The sequence below is a fragment of the Lissotriton vulgaris genome, chromosome 5 (assembly GCF_964263255.1).
Source record: "Lissotriton vulgaris chromosome 5, aLisVul1.2, whole genome shotgun sequence".
In the NCBI taxonomy this organism is placed as follows: Eukaryota; Metazoa; Chordata; class Amphibia; order Caudata; family Salamandridae; genus Lissotriton; species Lissotriton vulgaris.
Window position 1 is genome coordinate 897,887,755 of NC_141693.1, and position 18,925 is coordinate 897,906,679.

General features: G+C 43.1%; 1 long non-coding RNA gene across 1 annotated transcript; it reads left to right on the forward strand.

The window, feature by feature from the left end:
• The first annotated feature begins 9,429 nt into the window (after nucleotides 1-9,429).
• On the forward strand, nucleotides 9,430-16,010 carry LOC147711769 (uncharacterized). The gene is made up of 3 exons (XR_015295717.1): nucleotides 9,430-9,502; nucleotides 11,820-11,951; nucleotides 15,873-16,010. It is a non-coding gene; the product is annotated as an uncharacterized LOC147711769 (long non-coding RNA).
• The last annotated feature ends 2,915 nt before the right edge of the window (nucleotides 16,011-18,925 follow it).

Here is an 18,925-nt window from a genome sequence, read left to right on the forward strand (position 1 = left end):
TACAGAGTCACACACCTGCCAGCCACCCATACACACACACTCAGTTTCCCATACAAATACTTGGACAACCAATGAATAACCCATACAGTTAATCATATAGCTACTGATCAACATATGCAGCAGTTTGTAGAACAACAGATATAATGATGCACAAATTAAAACAGTTTAGTCACTAACCCATGCACTCAGTGAGACACATTTAATCACTCACTCATACAGTCAGTCATGCACCTACTAAATCCTTCATCCAGACACTTATACATCCACTCATTCTTCAATATGTAAGACATATTTTAACTTTACAGAAACATACAGTCACTGGATGTTGTCATCAGTGATGTCATCAGTGATGTCATTTGAGATGTCATCAGTGATGTCATTTGAGATGTCATCAGTGATGTCATTTGAGATGTCATCAGTGATGTCATCAGTGATGTCACTAACCATGTCATGAATGATGTAATATGTGACATCATCAGCAGTGGATTGCGGGTGCGCGATATATAGTTAGTGGAACTAACTATATATGAAATTTCAATGGTTTTGTGTGAGTAAAATAAGGTTTTGAAAAGGCTAATTCCTAACTATATATGGTCTATAACCAATGGTTTTTTCAGTGAATATATATATATATATACATTATATATAAATTATATATATATATATATATATATATATATATATATATATATATATATATATTACCTACTGGCGGTTGCCAGTAGGTAGTTATAGTTAGGTCCGAGTTTCCATAGGAAATCCGCAACATTCTATTGGGAATAACTTTTGCGCCGGTTGATGAATCTTCGCAAATTTCTCAAAGAAAATGGCCCGCTCCTTCCCTGAAAGTTTTGGGGGGATTCGTCAAGTGGGGGCTGAGAAAAACGGGGGTCCCAAAACGTGTTTTCCCCACGTTATTTTCCATAGGACGATTAGACACGGCTACAGCCCGAACGGCTGAACGGAATTACACCAAATTTGGCAGAGAGGTAGAGTTCGGTTCGCAGATTACCCTTTTGCTTAAATGGTGTAAATCCTTCAGTAGTTCCTGAGAAAATCAAAAGAAAAAAATATATATCTATAAACACGCTCCGTACGCGCACGGGTCCGCGTACCGTGCGCGAACCGTATTGCGCGGACCTTCGTGTGCGCGAGCTGCATGCTGATTGGCTGTCTGTCAACATTCCAAAACAGAAATTGTTGGCAGCCATCTTGTGCCTCGGTAGACTGAGGCACAAGAAAGCAGAAAAACAAAAATGTAGAACTCAAAAAGGGGGCAGGGTAGAAGCACCCTGACCCCCTAGGCCTGCTTAGTGGGTCACACAAGGACCCCCAAGGAAAAAAAAAACGGAAAAATTGCGGGGTGCACGGTATGCGTACGGTGCGTGTACCTTTCCGAGAAAGCTGCATGCTCATTGGCTGTCAACACTCCAAACCAGGAAGTGTTGGCAGCCATCTTGTGCTCAGTAGACCGAGGCATAAGAAAGTAGAAAAACAAACGTGTAGAACACAAAAAGGAGCCAGGGTAGAAACACCCTGACCCCCTAGGCCTGCCAAGGTGGTCCCACAAGGACCTCCAAGGCCCAAATTTCTTTTTTTTTAAACTTGGTATGTCTTTTTTTAAATTACCCCCCAGGGGGACCAAATTGCGGGGGCATAGTGATAAAAAGTGTTGGGGGTGCCCTCCAGGGCAAAGCAACGCAGCCCCCTGGCGCATACTGGAGGCTCCTGGTGGGCTAGTTGGCCCCCAGGGACCCCCAGTATGCAAGGGGAATTAGTTCCCCCTCTGCAAACATGCCCGAGGGCTGCGTTGCGGAGAGGTGTAAGGGTGTGGCCTCATTACACCTCTCTGCAATGCAGCCCCCTGGCGCATACTGGGGGTTCCGGGTGGGCTAGTTGGCCCACAGGGACCCCCAGTATGCAAGGGGAATTAGTTCCCCCTCTGCAAACATGCCCGGGGGCTGCGTTGCGGAGAGGTGTAAAAAAGGGTGTGGCCTCCTTACACCTCTCTGCAATGCAGCCCCCTGGCGCATACTGGGGGTTCCGGATGGGCTAGTTGGCCCACAGGGACCCCCAGTATGCAAGGGGAATTAGTTCCCCCTCTGCAAACGCGCCAGGGGGCTGCATTGCAGAGAGGTGTAAAAAAGGGTGTGGCCTCATTACACCTCTCCGCAATGCAGCCCCCTGGTGCATACTGGAGGTTGAAGGTGGGCTAGTTGGCCCCCAGGAACCCCCAGTATGCAAGGGAAATTAGTTCCTTCTCTGCAAACACGCCCGGGGCTGCGTTGCAGAGAGGTGTAAAAAAGGGTGTGGCCTCATTACACCGCTCTGCAATGCAGCCCCCTGGCGCATACTGGAGGTTCCAGATGGGCTAGTTGGACCCCAGGGACCCCCAGTATGCAAGGGGAATTAGTTCCCCCTCTGCAAACATGCCCGGGGGCTGCATTGTGGAGAGGTGTAAAAAAGGGTGTGGCCTCATTACACCTCTCTGCAATGCAGCTCCCTGGTGCATACTGGAGGTTCAAGGTGGGCTAGGTGGCCCCCAGGGACCCCCAGTATGCAAGGGAAATTAGTTCCCCCCTCTGCAAACATGCCCGGGGCTGCGTTGCAGAGAGGTGTAAAAAAGGGTGTGGCCTCATTGCACCTCTCTGCAATGCAGCCCCCTGGCGCATACTGGAGGTGCCAGGTGGGCTAGTTGGACCCCAGGGACCCCTAGTATGCAAGAGGAATTAGTTCACCCTCTGCAAACGTGCCCGGGGGCTGCGTTGCAGAGAGGTGTAAAAAGGGGTGTGGCCTTAGTACACCTCTCTGCAATGAAGGCCCTTGGCGCATACTGGAGGTTCCAGGTGGGCTAGTTGGCCCACAGGGACCCCCAGTATGCAAGGGGAATTAGTTCCCCCTCTGCAAATGCGCCAGGGGGCTGCATTGCAGAAAGGTGTAAAAAAGGGTGTGGCCTGATTACACCTCTCTGCAATGCAGCCCCCTGGTGCATACTGGAGGTTCAGGGTGGGCTAGTTGGCCCCCAGGGACCCCCAGTATGCAAGGGAAATTAGTTACCCCTCTGCAAACACGCCCGGGGCTGCGTTGAAGAGAGGTGTAAAAAAGGGTGTGGCCTCATTACACCTCTCTGCAATGCAGCCCCCTGGCGCATACTGGAGGTTCCAGGTGGGCTAGTTGGACCCCAGGGACCCCTAGTATGCAAGGGGAATTAGTTTACCCTCTGCAAACGCGCCCGGGGGCTGCGTTGCAGAGAGGTGTAAAAAAGGGTGTGGCCTCATTACACCTCTTTGCAATGCAGCCCCCTGGCGCATACTGGAGGTTCCAGGTGGGCTAGTTGGCCCCCAGGGACCCCCAGTATGCAAGCACGCCAGGTGGCTGCACTGCAGAGAGGTGTAAAAACATTTTTTTTTCAATTTATATTAAAAATATGTAATGTAATTTAACAAATAATATATCTAAAAATAAATAATTTATAATAATGTAGTAAATCATTATAAAAAATATAACAATTATTACATTTAAAAATTATCATTTACAAAACCATTGAAATTCACTGAAAAAAACATAGTTTTAAGCCACGTTATAGATAAAAATTACCATTTAAAAAACCTTTGATATTCACTGAAAAAAACCATAGGTTTCAGCCATGTTATAGTTAGGAATTAGCATTTAAAAAAACGTGCAAATTCACTGAAAAAACCATAGGTTTCACACACGTTATAGTTAGCTGGTCATTTTACTCATACAAAACCTTTGAAATTCCCACCTTATAGTTAGTTCAGCTAACTATAATTCGCGCGACCGCAATGCACTGCTGATGACGTCACATATTACATCACTCATGACATGGTCAGTGGCATCACTCATGACATCACTGATGACATCTCAAATGACATCACTGATGACATCATCCTTGTGAAAGAGTGGCAGACCTCCTCTCACTCTAATATAACCTTTGATACACACATTCAAAAATAGAAACAAACATCCATTTACTTGCATATACAGCTATACACACAAACATACACATACTGACTCTCTTAAACGATCACTTATAGAAACACATACTTAGTTATACAGGAACTCTTCAAATCTCTAACTCACATATATACTCACGTATATACACCAATACTCACATATAGTAGTTTAACACATATGTACTTAGTCATAAGACAGTATTGAGACAGTCATTCTCTCACTAACACACCTATACACACACTCATCCACCCATACAGTCCTGCACACATGCTGTCTTCAAAACACATATAAACAGTGAGTCACTCATTAATGCATCTATGTGCTAAGTAATATCCCCAACCAAACCATATAAACACTCAGACACTCATAATGATACTTAAAAAACAAACTAATAACCTATATAGACACTCATGTAGCTTCTCACCAACCCATGCAGCCACTTATTCAAAAAATGTGTGAGACTGATACAGATATTTACATATTTAAACATTACTAGCTAACCCATGTATTCACTAAGATACAATTAATCAGTCAGTTATACAATCAATTTTTTAAAAAAGTCATCCATTTAGACACTTACTTGGCCAAATATTCTTCCATCGACCTTTAGTTATACATATATAAAAGATATTTATTTTTCAGAAAGACACACATCCACTGGATGATGTCATCAGTGATGTCATCAGTGATGTAATTTGAGATGTCATCAGTGATGTCATGAGTGATGTCACTGACCATGTCATGAGTGACGTCATCAGCAGTGCATTGCGGGCGTGCGACTTATAGTTAGCTGAACTAACTATAACAGGGGAATTTCAAAGGGTTTGTATGAGTAAAATGACCAGCTAACTATAACTGGTGTGAAACCTATGGTTTTTTCAGTGAATTTCAAAGGTTTTTAAAATGCTAATTCCTAACTATAACGTATGTGAAACCTATGGTTTTTTTCAGTGAATATATATATATGTATATATATATATATATATATATATATATATATATATATATATATATATATATATATATATATATATATATATATATATATATTGCGAAGCTCGTCACTTTAAAGGCAGAAGAACAACTGCTGGTTCCACAGTGACAAAGAGTCGACCCAAGAAAATGCTGGTGCAAAGGTGGTTTATTAAAATAAAGCCAGCGCTGCCGCCATGACGCGTTTCTCCTTCGGAGAGGCTGGATCACATGACAAACTGCTCGTCATTGAGCGGGGCATTTAAAGTGACAGTACAATCAGTTGATTCATGAACATAGTAAAAATACTTTGCACACTAACGCTGTTGTTATGCAATCGATAAAGGAAAACATATATAGTTCCCAAGAATACTTCACATTCAATAAAAACGATTATTCAGTTAATCTATGTACAAGCATATTTACACAGCACGCAAAAATAGAGATGGCACCATCCAATATACATGACAAATAGTTATGTCTATGTAATAAGGTATCGACCTAATATATACATATTTACAGTCCAAATATCAATATTGTGCGAAAGCTGTTCAATATGCTCAAGTATAATACAGCAGCGTTAATTGAGGGGGGATCTCGAAATGAACTCCCTAATGCTACTCCCTCCTTAATATGTTTGAATCAACAATGTGTTAATCTGAAAAGAGCTCAAGTGGGCCTGTAACGATGCCTGCTAGAAACATTATAAGTGCAAGAGTGATTGTGCAAAATTAGCAATATAAAGTGCAAATATGACAACAGATAATTCCTAAAATACAAATCAAGAAATTTTTTGGGAAAAACCTATTTTAAATATGCAATATACAAAAGAGTCACCACAATGTCAAGATGTTACAGTATAATGAAAAATGACATTGCTGGGATAAGATCCTTCATATATCCGGACAGGTCTTATGGGCAAACTGACAGATCCTAAATGCAGGTGTAAAGGTCTTCCCTGTCATTTATTCCATTTGGATTCTTTGTGTTGAGCTCCAATATGTATCTAGTCTCAAGGAGACAGAATTTAGCCTCGCGGTCCCCTCCTCTCCTTCAAACCTCCACAGAATCAATTAGAAAATATTGGAGCTTGTCAGGTATGCCTAGATGTTTCTCCTGAAAATGCCTGACAACCGGATAATTTTGATCGTGCCCTGAAATTGCATATATATTTGAAACCAGAAAGCGGGTCCTTCCGGGAACAAGTCCGTAGTCAGGTGGTGCATGTTTATGGGCGGGAAGGTCCCGGTGCTAGGGCAGATGCTCCTGGGGAGCCGGGAACACTGGAGGCAACTCACCCAGCAGTCCCCAGTAACACGTACATTTCTATGTGCACAGGAGTAATAAACTACTATACTAAAATAAGTACTATCATCATGGAAGACGAAAATGAAAGGCGGATAGCAGCACAAACTCTATTCGCGCGCGCTCCAGGAAAAGAGCGATCAGTAGAAACACAATCGAACAAAGACAATGTACTTAACACTCAACTTAAAAAGTACGAAAAACTCAAAAAACAGGAAACATCGAAATGGTGGGAGGCCATCTCCCTCCAGAACTATGTGGACAAGCAAATGGTTCCATATGGCCTTAGAATCTATAGAACTCTCTCACATGAATCTCCCAATCCACGCATGTTAGAAGAGTGGGTGGAGAACTCTGCCATGTGTTCCAAGAATATGCTCTTTATACACATAAAATATGCTTGAGAAGACAGGGAGAAAAATACTCAAGGAAATAGCTGAGATCAAGAATGACCTGAATAAAAGCACTGAAAGAGACAACATAAAAAAATTCAAAGATGAATTGAAAGGAAGACTGTTGAAACATGAGGATGACATACAACTCTGCAAAGTAAGTTACACAGAGATTGTATAGATTATGAGAATAGGCGCATTCTTACCTAAAGCCATAAATATAATCACCTGTACAATTAAAAAACACCCCATGAAGAACCAAGGGTTCCTACTACTGCGAATGATAATTTACCCATGTCCAGTGACACCAGTGACTCTGATACTGATGCTTCAGTACATACAACCAGCCCCTCTTCTGAAGTCGAAATAATATCTAGTCAAGCCCCTTTTTTATACGAATACAGAGTGATGAAGAAAGGTCAACAATCAGGGAAGACAACACCCACCCCAACCCCACCAACCCGAGGACGGGAGGGGCCGAGGGCGAGGAAAAGGAAGAGGCAGGGGTGCAGCAAACAAAGGCTACTCAAGCAAAAACACAGGTCAAAGAAATACAGAGCCCATGGGAACCAGGCGGGCGGCTCCAGAAAAACGAAACAATGATGGACCTCGCAATGGTAAACAAAACTATTGTTAATCTAACATCACAAACACTATCTCAACAAGAAAAAAGGCTTAACCTTTTGTCCCACAGAACTATTTAACTATGCCAACACCTGTGTAGATATTTTTAAGTTCATAAGAAAGCTGAAGTTGAAAAAGTGGCGCACTCTCAGAAATAATAAACTCCCTGTTGATAGCGAGATGACTGCTGAAACATTAGCAGAACCCTCACTGACCGTCGGCGACGCATACATGTTACAGATCATGCAGGATCTAGAACAGGCACCATGGCTAGAAACTGAAGAACTATCCTCCTACGATCTTACTGACATTGTTACAGATAAAGCTGCATGTACTACTTTTAAACCACGTTCAGTATTCTACCCGATCCTTCCCCGCGACTCAATTGACACCTTTCACGACATTATTACCAAAGAACTTATCAAGCAGAAGCACAGCAACATGAACAGAAATGCTAAAGGCTTCAACTTGTTATGGAAACAAAGAAAAAGTATTGTGTCTCTATCTCAAGATAGTATCATTGTAATACGCTCATCAGACGAAGGTGGTAATATAGTACTGTGGAGTAAGCAAATGTATATTAATGTGGCAAAAAGACAGCTTGATGATGAAAGGTTCTATTGTGCATGCAATACCAATACGTACAATGCTAGTATAAACAATACGTGGGAGGGAGAAACTTTCAAAATGGCAAGAAACTGGTATTATCTCCTGGCATGAAAATTGTTTTTTGAAAAAAGATTATCCTAAGCTGCCCATATTGTACCTTCTCCTTAAGATTCACAAAAACCCTACTATTCCCCCAGGAAGGCCCATAGTATCCTCAATGGGCAAAGTGTACAAAACATTTCAAAATATGTTGACCATTTTCTAAGAGAATATGTTATTTTTTGTTACCCTCCTATGTTAGGGACACAAAAGACTTCCTTAACAGAGTTGAAGGATTTAAATGGGAGGAGAAGTACTTACTGATTACCCTGGACATAAATTAATTCTATACCATCATTGATCACGTCCAGGGTATTGAGGCCTGTATGCATTTCTTAAGTACCAAAAACATCAGTTACTTGGAACACACCAGTATGCTGGCAGACATGATAATGTTGTGTCTCACCAATAACATCTTCATGTTTGATGGGGAACTGTACAGGCAGGTGCGGGACACAGCGATAGGTACGTGCTTCGCACCGAGCTTTGCCAACCTCTTCTAAGGCAAATGGGAGGAGGAAATTCACTCTACGCTACACTTTCGACTGACTTTGAAAAAGTAGCTGTCTGGCTCAGGTACATTGATGATTTATTTATTGTTTGCAAGGGTAGTGAATCTGAAGCCATCAACTTCATTGCTAAGCTAATAAGAAAAGCATGAATGAGAACAACATCAGAGTGATCACCACTTACAACAATCAGTCTAAGAAAGTTCAGAAAATTATCGCTGATAACTGGAATATTCTCAAAACTGAAAACATCATATGTCTGAATATAAGTGATAGACCTTTGATTACTTTGAGAGATATCCTTGTCAAAGAGAATATTACTGAGTTGAAGAAAAGCAATCTGTATAATCTCAAAGGCTTCTTCCCTTGTGGGCATTGCAGAGCCTGGAAATTCAGCCATATGGTAAAAGAATTCACCATTCCAGGACATGCCCAGAGGTGAAACATAACACGTGTCCTCACTTGCAGTAGCAATTTTGTCATTTTTGTGTTAGAATGTCCCTGCAAAACTTAGATATGTAGGGAGTACCACCCACATGGTAAAGAAAAGAATCATGGAACACCTGAGGGCCATCAATAACATTGATTTACACTATCCGATTGCCAGACATTTTCAGTAGTGCCATCAATCTAACAGTTCTCTTCTCAGGTTTTTTGAGATTGAGCAGATTAACTTTGGTAAAGAGGTGGCAATAGGGAATTAGCTCTAAGGAAAAAAGAAACTACGTGAATGGATTAAAGAGTTAGAAACTAGATTCCCTGGGGGCCACAACCTTGATGAGGAGTTTGCCACACATCTCCATGAGAAGTAACTGGATGTCCTTCCATGATACTGATTATTACTTTTTTTTGTTTCACAGTTACATTGGTTTTAATTATCTGTTTACACTGAATATTGAATTAGTACTTACTATGTTTTCTGTCTTATTCTCTTTCCACAGGAGGAAAGGAAGGGACCCACCATGCTGCATGGCCAATTAACGTGTTCCCTACCCTTTTCTTCCCCGGGCTCAGGTGAACACTGAATGCAAGATAAGAGACTTTTTAATCAACTAATATATTTTTTGTTTGTTCTCCTTTTTTAACACAATCAACCCATATTTGTATTTTCACTTTATAAAACGTAGATTGGACTTAGACACTTCTTAGCGGCCACTTGGTGCATAAACATCACTGTCACATAGTATCCATTAATTTTGTGTTAATCAGTGACCCCACTACATAGGTACTGGTATATAACCATTTCTTGAGCCACTGTATCAGAGATGTGATGATACTAGGGCACTAGTCCGCATACACACCCTATCACTGAATGCATGAATCTGTTGAGCACTGGCTCGATAACTCGATGCCCATTGGGGTTTCCAAACATTGCACAATGATCATCTAGCCACTAGCGCAATATCAGATTTTGTTTCATTACTGCGGAATACTGACAGTTGTTTATAATTTTCTGTCATAATGTTTCTGCGAGGTACAACTATGCCCGTAGCAGTAATAGACTAAATGCTTCTCTACTTATAGATGCATGTTACAAAATGGCCAACATGTTTTACTTACTTTGTGAGAGTGATGCACTGTGGTCCTTTGTCCATGTCATATGTTGATTTATGCATGTACTTCCTGAATGGCTCTCCGTGTGAACAAAATGTTCTTTGTAGTAATGCGTAACGTCAAGAGCAATAAAGAGCATTCTGCCTTGCACCTGGTCCTTTGAGATGTCATCAGTGATGTCACTGACCATGTCATGAATGATGTAATAGGTGACATCATCAGCAGTGGATTGCGGGTGCGCGAGTTATAGTTAGTACAACTAACTATAACGGGGGAATTTCAATGGTTTTATACGAGTGAAATGTCCAGCTAACTATAACACCCCTGAAACCTATGTTTTTTTCAGTGAATTTCTGAGGTTTTTTAAATGCTAATTCCTAACTATAATTCAGAAACCTATGCTTTTTTCAGTGAATTTCAAAGGTTTTTTAAATGCTAATTCCTAACTATAACATGTCTGACACCTATGGTTTTTTCAGTGAATTTCAAAGATTTTGGAAGTGCTAATTTGTAAATATTTTTATTGGTTTTTTATGTTGACTTGTGGGACCCCCTGAGGAGACCTAGAGGATCAGGGTGTGTCTACCCTCACCCTTTTCACGTTTTAAACACACATTTCACACGCTTCTTCAGCCTCCCTTGTACCGAGACATAAAATGGCAGTCAACAGTTTCTAGTTTCGAATGTTGACAACCACTTGACAGCCAATTACCCTTCAGCACGTGATCGGAAGGGTGCGCTTATGGTACGATGACGATAAGCGGAGTATAGGTATTACATTTTTTTATGGGCAGTGGCCGGAATTGGGGCCCCCTCCCGTGCCCAATTACGGGCACTGGGGTCCCCAGCCCCAATGGCATGGCTAATTATATATTATTATTTTATGGCGGAGGGCTGCAAAGCCCCCCTCCTGAAGCCACTTCAAGACCACGGGGACATCTGAACTCCATCTATGTATGTACCCCTAGGAGTTGCCTTCACTTTGCGCATGCATGTTTGTGCTAGCGCATGCATGTTAATGTTACACATGCGCACAACACGTCCCACCATCTGGCTATGTACCCCTAACGTATTTCATTTTATTTGCGCATTCTCAATTACAACATGCCCAATCACAGCTCTCACACCCAGTGACATCATGCTCAACCAATCATCCTTCTGCAAAGCATTTATAAGCTGCCAACCTTCTTGAACTTTACCTATTCCGCAGTCACAGCCATCGAGAGTGTTTGTATCTACTTCTTTGTGAGTAATTAAATTAATTAATCTGAACAAACTTTAAATACCGCGTAAATGCAAATTAATGTTCGATTTGGCAATGCTATTTTTAAGCACGCTTCCCTCTTTTTTATATCGTTAAAGTTGACTTCGTAACTTTTGTTTCTGTGCAAATCACTGGTGTGTTCGTTTAATTTGCCAAGCGCCACGTGGCCGCTCCTACAGCAGTGTGCTACGTGCTGTTCAAGTGAATACGATGTAGTTTTTCTCGTTTAAGTAGTGCGTCACGAGCCCCATGCAAAAGTAATGTTTTCGGCAAAAGTGTATTTTTGCACGGTTTCCAGCTCTTATAACTTAAATATTTTGCCTTGGTAGGCGATGTTTCTGAGCAAATCACTTAATCCTGCCGCATATCATTTTTTAAGTAGTGTGTCACGTGCTGCTTCCTCCCCATGCACTGCACATGTAATTGATTGGTCAATGTTGTATTTTAGCACGCTCTCCATGTTTTTTAATAACCTTCAACTTCATTTGCCCCCAGTGGTATCTCCTTACACAGATATCTCAACCATGAGACGTACTAACCATACACTATACCACGTGGTGGTGAACAACTCGACACACCAGATCCACTGACTGCTCTCCATATGTTATCAGCCGAAAATTGCAATGGACCTAATGGAGTTATAAGGTTTGTCTTCAACATTTCATGATCGAAAACCATTTTGAGATAAGCACTTGTGTATATGTCATGTTTTACTGGAATTCGTAGGCATTCTGAAATGAACCAAACGTAAAAAAGCATGTCCTCCCGATTTCATTGCCCAAATATGTGATTTAAAATTGAACAATGTATGAGTTATCATTTTTCTTGCTTCTATAAATATTTTTATAAAATACAAATCTGTCTTATAGACATTTCTTTCTGAAACCCATTTCTCATTTTAATGCTCGTTACACGTTTTCAGCCTGTACTTCAAATACAAAGTAAAAATGTTGTTGTTTTTTTTTTTAAACTTGTCTTTTAATTTTCCTTGCTATTTATTTCTGAATTTCTAGATCATGGAAGTCCAAAAAGGGCTCTATCAGATCAAGCCCAGGAGTTTGTGAATGAAGTGAGTGACCAATCTCGGCCTAACATTTGTATAATGCAATACTTTTTAAAAAAATCTTTTTATTGACAATAAAACAATAACAAACAAGGCAATAAGAGGCATACAGCTGGATACGTGTTCAAGGAGGGGAGAAAGCGCATTACAATTTAATACAAATCATCATTACAGAAAAGGGGGGGAGGGGAGCAGGGGGGAAACAGAGCCACAGTACGTTAGGACTAGATAGTACTAGGAATGTCGGGTCAGGGGGAAAGAGGAACATCCAGTATATCGGTGAGGGGAGGTGTACACACATCACCCCGGTATGCGTTCCACTGACCCCAAATTTTACCCCACTTCCTCGGTCTGCCGCATGCCACATACACCGTTTTCTCCCGAAACATACACCAATCCATGTTCTCCTTCCATGCCAAAACCATGGGCGGCCTCTGGGAGCCCCACAACTGTGCTATATCTCTCTTGGTGACCATATTCCCCAGGGTCGCCCACCGAGTCTACCCACATCATAATCAGTCGGTTCCCAAACATTCAGTAAGCAACGCCTGGCTTCGGGTAGCAGTGTAACACCCGTGACCTCCGCCATCACTGCATGTACTCGATTCCAAAACACTACTACCTCCGGGCATTCCCAAATTATGTGGAGGAAAGTACCAGTTAAGCCGCACCCACGCTTACACAACCCATCCACAGAATAACCCATATGAATCAAGCGAGGGCCAGTCACGTAGATCCGATGCAGGATCTTAAGCTGCACGAGTCGGAGACAGGCTGGAATTGCGACCTCCTTGGGTGAGGATATCGCGGATTGCCAGTCCTTATCATATAATTTGAAACCGTCACTGGTCCAAACCTATCTGAGGTGTACCAACAGGTCAGCACAGTCGTTAATCAATTTTTTATACATCAAAGAAATAGTGCTGTCTGGAACGTATCCATCAAGCACCCGATCTTCGAGTGGGTATGATTCCAGGATAGCAACACCTGCAGGAAAAACCAAATTCAACGCATGGCGGATCTGTATATAACAGAAGAACTCCTTGTCACTAAGTTCGTATTCTACCTTCAACTCCTCGAAGGTCTTAATCCTATCTATGTCCCAGAGGTCACTTACCTTGCTAATACCGATCCTATCCCACTTCTCAAAGCCTTTCGTCCTCCACAGGCTACCCAGTTTTTCAGACGCATAAAGCGGAGTCGCCCGGGTCAATCGGTCCGTCCATCCCATAGCCGCATTCGCACAATGCCACACTCGCACTGCTATCTTGGTGGGTCCCGACAATTTCCCTCCCGCAGATTTGGAATAAAGCGCCCTGTTATAATCTCCACCCGGTAGCTGCCACTTATCCATCTCAAACGCGATTTTCAACGCAGGACCGTACATTCCATGATTAATCGCTCCCAGCTGGGAGGTCCAGTAGTATCGCTTGATATCAGGAAGTGCGATACCGCCGTTGTACCAGGGAAGCGTCAGTTTGGCGAGGGTGATACGCGGACGCCCACCCCATATCAACCGCCTCTGCAAACTCTCCACCTCCCGGAAGTAGCCCGCCGGAATGACATCAAACGTGTTCTGAAGCGGGTATAAAAACTGCGGCAAAGACATCATTTTGAAAAGAGCTCCACGCCCCAGGGGGACAATGGCAGTCCGCACCAGGCCACAACGTCAGATTTCAACCGTTGGAGTGGAGGAAGCAGATTACGTTCATAACGGACAACGGGATCCAGTGTAATAAAGGCCCCCAAATACTTAAATCCCATCTGTGCCACCTGTATAGGGCAGCCGCGCGGTAGAGAGGGAGTGTCACCGAGAGTACGTAAACACAGGACTTAGTCCAATTAATCACAAGGCCAGAGTATAATGCAATACTATTTCCTATTTTGCAGTACAAATATAACCTCTGATGATTACTTTTCATCCTCAATCCTATTGAGAACAATTGTTTTTATGAACATTCAAATTAAGCTTGGACATATGTACAACATATTTCAAAAATAGCAAAATCCTAGGCAACTTAAGGGTCCTGAAGGATACCAGGCACAACAACACAAAAAATAACAGATGCTACAGAGTACTGGACTAATAACGGCAAATAGAATTAAAAAATGTACTGTTCATTTATTATAAAAAACATGAATACACATTTCAAATAAAAACCACACTGGGTGGCAATAGTACAGTAAATAGCAATTATGCTGAAATCATATAAGGCATATAATGATGCAAATACAATACACATACAATACTCATACAATAAAAATCGATGCAGAATTGAGTTAAAAAAAATCAAAGTGGGTTAAATGGTAATCTCTACGCGTGTTTTGGCATTTCACACGCCTTCTTCTGGAGAACCACTTGAAGAGTCTAAAAAAGAACAGTATAAAAATTACAACTGCACAAAACATGTTGCACAACACAGTACACTGCAGCTGATAGCAAAGGCTACTTCGAAGTGGAGGCATTTAATGAAGAAAGCTGGTTTGTGCTCAAGGAGTAAAAGAGATAAGAAGATCAAACCACCAGGACTGTTAAGTCCAGCTGCTTAAAAAATATTAAGTGAAGGAGAAAGAAAATACCAAAGAATAGATTTGTGCAAAAAAAAGAATAAGGCAGAGAGGATATAAATCCACACAGGCATACCAATATGACAAGAGCATTAAGTGGACATGCTGAAAGATACTTTTGAAGCCGACTATGGATCCTTACCTAGGAATCAAGTAAAAACTGGCGCAAGGTAGCGCAAAGGAGATATTTCTCAAGTGTGGACAGCACTCTTGACTAGGTAAAATAAGAGTAAAAATGCTTTATTATGTGGTTATAAATGGTCGTCTAAAGTGTTGCACCTAGGTGCAGTTGCAAATGAAAGCATATGAATGGTGTATTTACCAAAGAGTTAACGAATCACTGATGAAGCCAATGATACATGGCGACTTCAGTTGTAAGGGGTTTGGATCACAGTTTCCAATCTGCGGAATGTGAGAAAACACAAATTTTTAAGTGTATAAATTCACATGTAGCGGTGTGCACTAAGACAAAGGTACCAGGGGTGGTCTCCTTATTAAGGTGTTACACTACCTGATAGAGTGTCAAGCCAGGGCCACTTTGTTGTTTTTTAACTCAATTCTGCATTGATTTTTTATTGTATGAGTATTGTATGTGTATTGTATTTGCATCATTATATGCCTTATGTGATTTCGGCATAATTGCTATTTACTGTACTATTGCCACCCAGTGTGGTTTTTATTTGCAATGTGTATTCATGTTTTTTATAATAAATGAACAGTACATTTTTTAATTCTATTTGCCGTTATTAGTCCAGTACTCTGTAGCATCTGTTATTTTTTGTGTTGATGTACCTGGTATCCTTCAGGACACTTAAGTTGCCTAGGATTTTGCTATTTTTGAAATTTTGTTGTCCTGACCTAGGAACTTTTCACTAGTTACAGGGGGTCCCTCTTTTTCATATGTACAACATATACATTTTTAACTCTTTTTTCAGTTACCACAATGTTACATAAGTCAGCAGCAAGTTACCAACATTGAAGAAAGTATATCCTCCTGTTCCAGTTCATTTCACTGATGTCTCAAATATGGCATGAACTAGTTGTATGAAGCTAGAGAGATTCGCAAATTTTTAATGGACAACTTTAAGGTAAATACTCACAATATGACTACGCGATGAGTTAACCCCTTGGGCGTGGCGGTAATTCTGCCGTGGCGCTGGAGGGGAGGGTCATCGCGCGGCGCCGCCATGCTCGTGACGGAACCACTCCGTCATGAGCCACAGGTGAACTGTGCTAATGAAGGAGTGGTTCCGTTTACAGCCCGCCCGCTCATAAATTCAGCCGTGCAGGCGCGGAATTGATGCAGCGTGGGCGGGGCGGCCGCGGCACGATGGAACCACTCCGTCACTAGCACTGCGCGCCCGTGGCTCATGATGGAGTGGTTCCGTCATGAGCACGGAACTGGTTAAAAAGTAACGGATATGAGTACTTGAGGGGTTTTCGGTGGCAGATAATCTCAAATTCAAACTTGTATGGATAGGTCTGATACAGGGTGGATCTGTGTATAACTAAAGGATGATTAGGTATTAGGATGGCATACAGAGCTCCAAACCTTCTTACTTTTTCTCTTAAAGGATTCCAAATTGTTGACAAATATTAGGCTGTGCAGTAGAGGTTGACAGGGTTGCTCCACTGGTACTTGGGCCTCTTCATGAAGCAGGAGGAGCGTCTCTCAATCTCCTTAACTCGTCCCTTGCTAAGTTGACCAGATTCTTAGTCTGCAAGTGCTTCCGCATACTTGCAGTTCCACACCAGTCCTCTTTATTGGGGTCTCCTCTTGAAAGCAGTCTTGCATATGCGGCAAGTAACTTTTCTTGCATTCACCTATTTTAAGACTTGTGAAAATTAATTTTTAAACATTCAATAAATACGATATCACTATGCATTGTGTCAAATGCTTTATTAAAAATATGAAGAAATTGTTCCCTTCAATTGTTGTTAACGTCTTTACAAGAGAATTTGAAAGGAGAAAGTAGGAGATGAATAACAGAGGTAGGACGTTATATTTTTTTTTTCACAAACAATTTTATTGAGCAAGTGAGCAATAACAACGTGGCACCCCCAAGGCCGGAGATCACCACAACGATATCGGTACAATAAATCACATAGGTAGCAAATGTCCAAGCAGGCCTTAAGAATAGGCTCAGTATGAAGAACCCCCCAACCCACCCTACCCCCCAACCCCGGCCCCCCCAACACCCAAACTCCCCCTCCACCCCCCATCCACACGTGTACACAGCAATAGAATAAAAGGTGTAGGTGCAGCGCGACTGGAGCGTCGCAGACTCGGGCCAACAATGTCCATGCCATCAAATGTCCTCCTCTCGTTCTGCTGGGGGATCCAGTGACAGACCCCGGTAATCGGCCCATCGCTTCCAAATTTTGTAGTGTTTGCGCGGGCAGCCCCTCGCCTCAAAGATCGGCCTTTCCAGGCCCACAAAGTAGTCCAGCCCAGCTTTCCACGCAGACAGGGGGGGGCCCTCACCGCCTTCCACGCCCGGGCCAGGTCCCGCTTGGCAACAACAAGCCCCAAAAGCAGCAGATGACGCTTATATATGTTCCCACCGATGCCCTCCATGACGTGCAATAATCCCAGCCGATGGGTGCGGGGAAGGTCCCAGCCCAGAACCTCAGACAGACAACTCCACACGCCTCTCCAGAAACCAGACAGCCGACCACACAACCACACAGTATGTATCAGGGACCCAGGCACCGTCCCACAGCGCAAACATTCCGAGGATGCAATCAACCCAGCTCTCCACAATCGTTCACGGGTGTAGTAGGCCCGATGCAAGTATTTAAATTGGATGAGTCGGAGCCGTACAGCAATGGCGGTTCCACGTGGGGATTCTAGCGCCTCCCTCCAATCGTCCTCATCGAGAGGGCCGACGTCCACTTCCCATGCCACCCGAAGGGAGTGTAGGGTAGAGGAGCAATGAATGACCAGCGTCTGGTATATCCGGGAAACCTTTCTGTCCCCCAGATCCCCCATAAACACCTTTGCCTCGACCGGGCTGAACTCCGGTAAGGAGTCCAGGCTGGCAATGCTCGGGGTGAGGGCATGGCGCAGCTGCAAGTAGCGGAAAAATTGGGACTGAGGCATTTGGAACTCCGTGCGGAGTTCCTCGAACGATTTAAGGGTAGTGCCGGACATGACCTGGCCCAGTAGCGTGATACCTATTGCCTCCCAGCCCTCAAAACCGGCCAGGGCCGCCAGTTCCGGGAGCAGACCATTGTGCCAGAGCGGCGTCTCGGCCGTTAACTTACCCCACCAGCCCATGCGGTGTAGGGCCTGCCTCCACACAGCGAAGACCACTCTGGTAACCGACGGCAGTACGCGACGCAGGCGGGCTGAATACAGAATGGTGTGGAGCGTATTAAGTTAATGACATTTGTTAAGCGCCTGGTTGCACAGAGAACAGTGCGTCCCCGCACTGACACTCCCACCATCATCTCTTAAGCTTAGCTCACAGAGGAAGAGCACTAGGGACCGGGGAGACTATGCAGATAATGTCTTGGGGAAGAGATGGGTTTTCAGCCTCTGTCTGAACCTGGTTTCAGACGGCTCTATCCTCAATTCGATGGGTAAGTCATTCCAGTCTTTACTGGCAAGGTGTCTAAAGGACCGTCCTCCCATCCTTGCTCTGTGTATCCGTGGAGCCACTAATAGCATGCTGCCCATCGATCTCAGAGGGCGTGAGGGACGGTAGATTGGAAGCAAGTCCTGGAGATATGGAGGTGCTTTTTTGTGAGCTATACGGTGGGTGATGCACATGGTTTTAAATTTAATTCGTTCCTTTATTGGGAGCCAGTGCAGGGAACGTAATGCATGCTTCCCCGAGGCTCTCCTAGGGAGGTATAGGACCAGCCTAGCAGCTGCGTTCTGGACGCGTTGTAACTGTGTTAGGCCTTTTTTACTGAGTCCACATAGGAGGGAGTTCCCATAGTCTAAATGGGAGGTGACCAAGGCATGTACCATAGTTTTTCT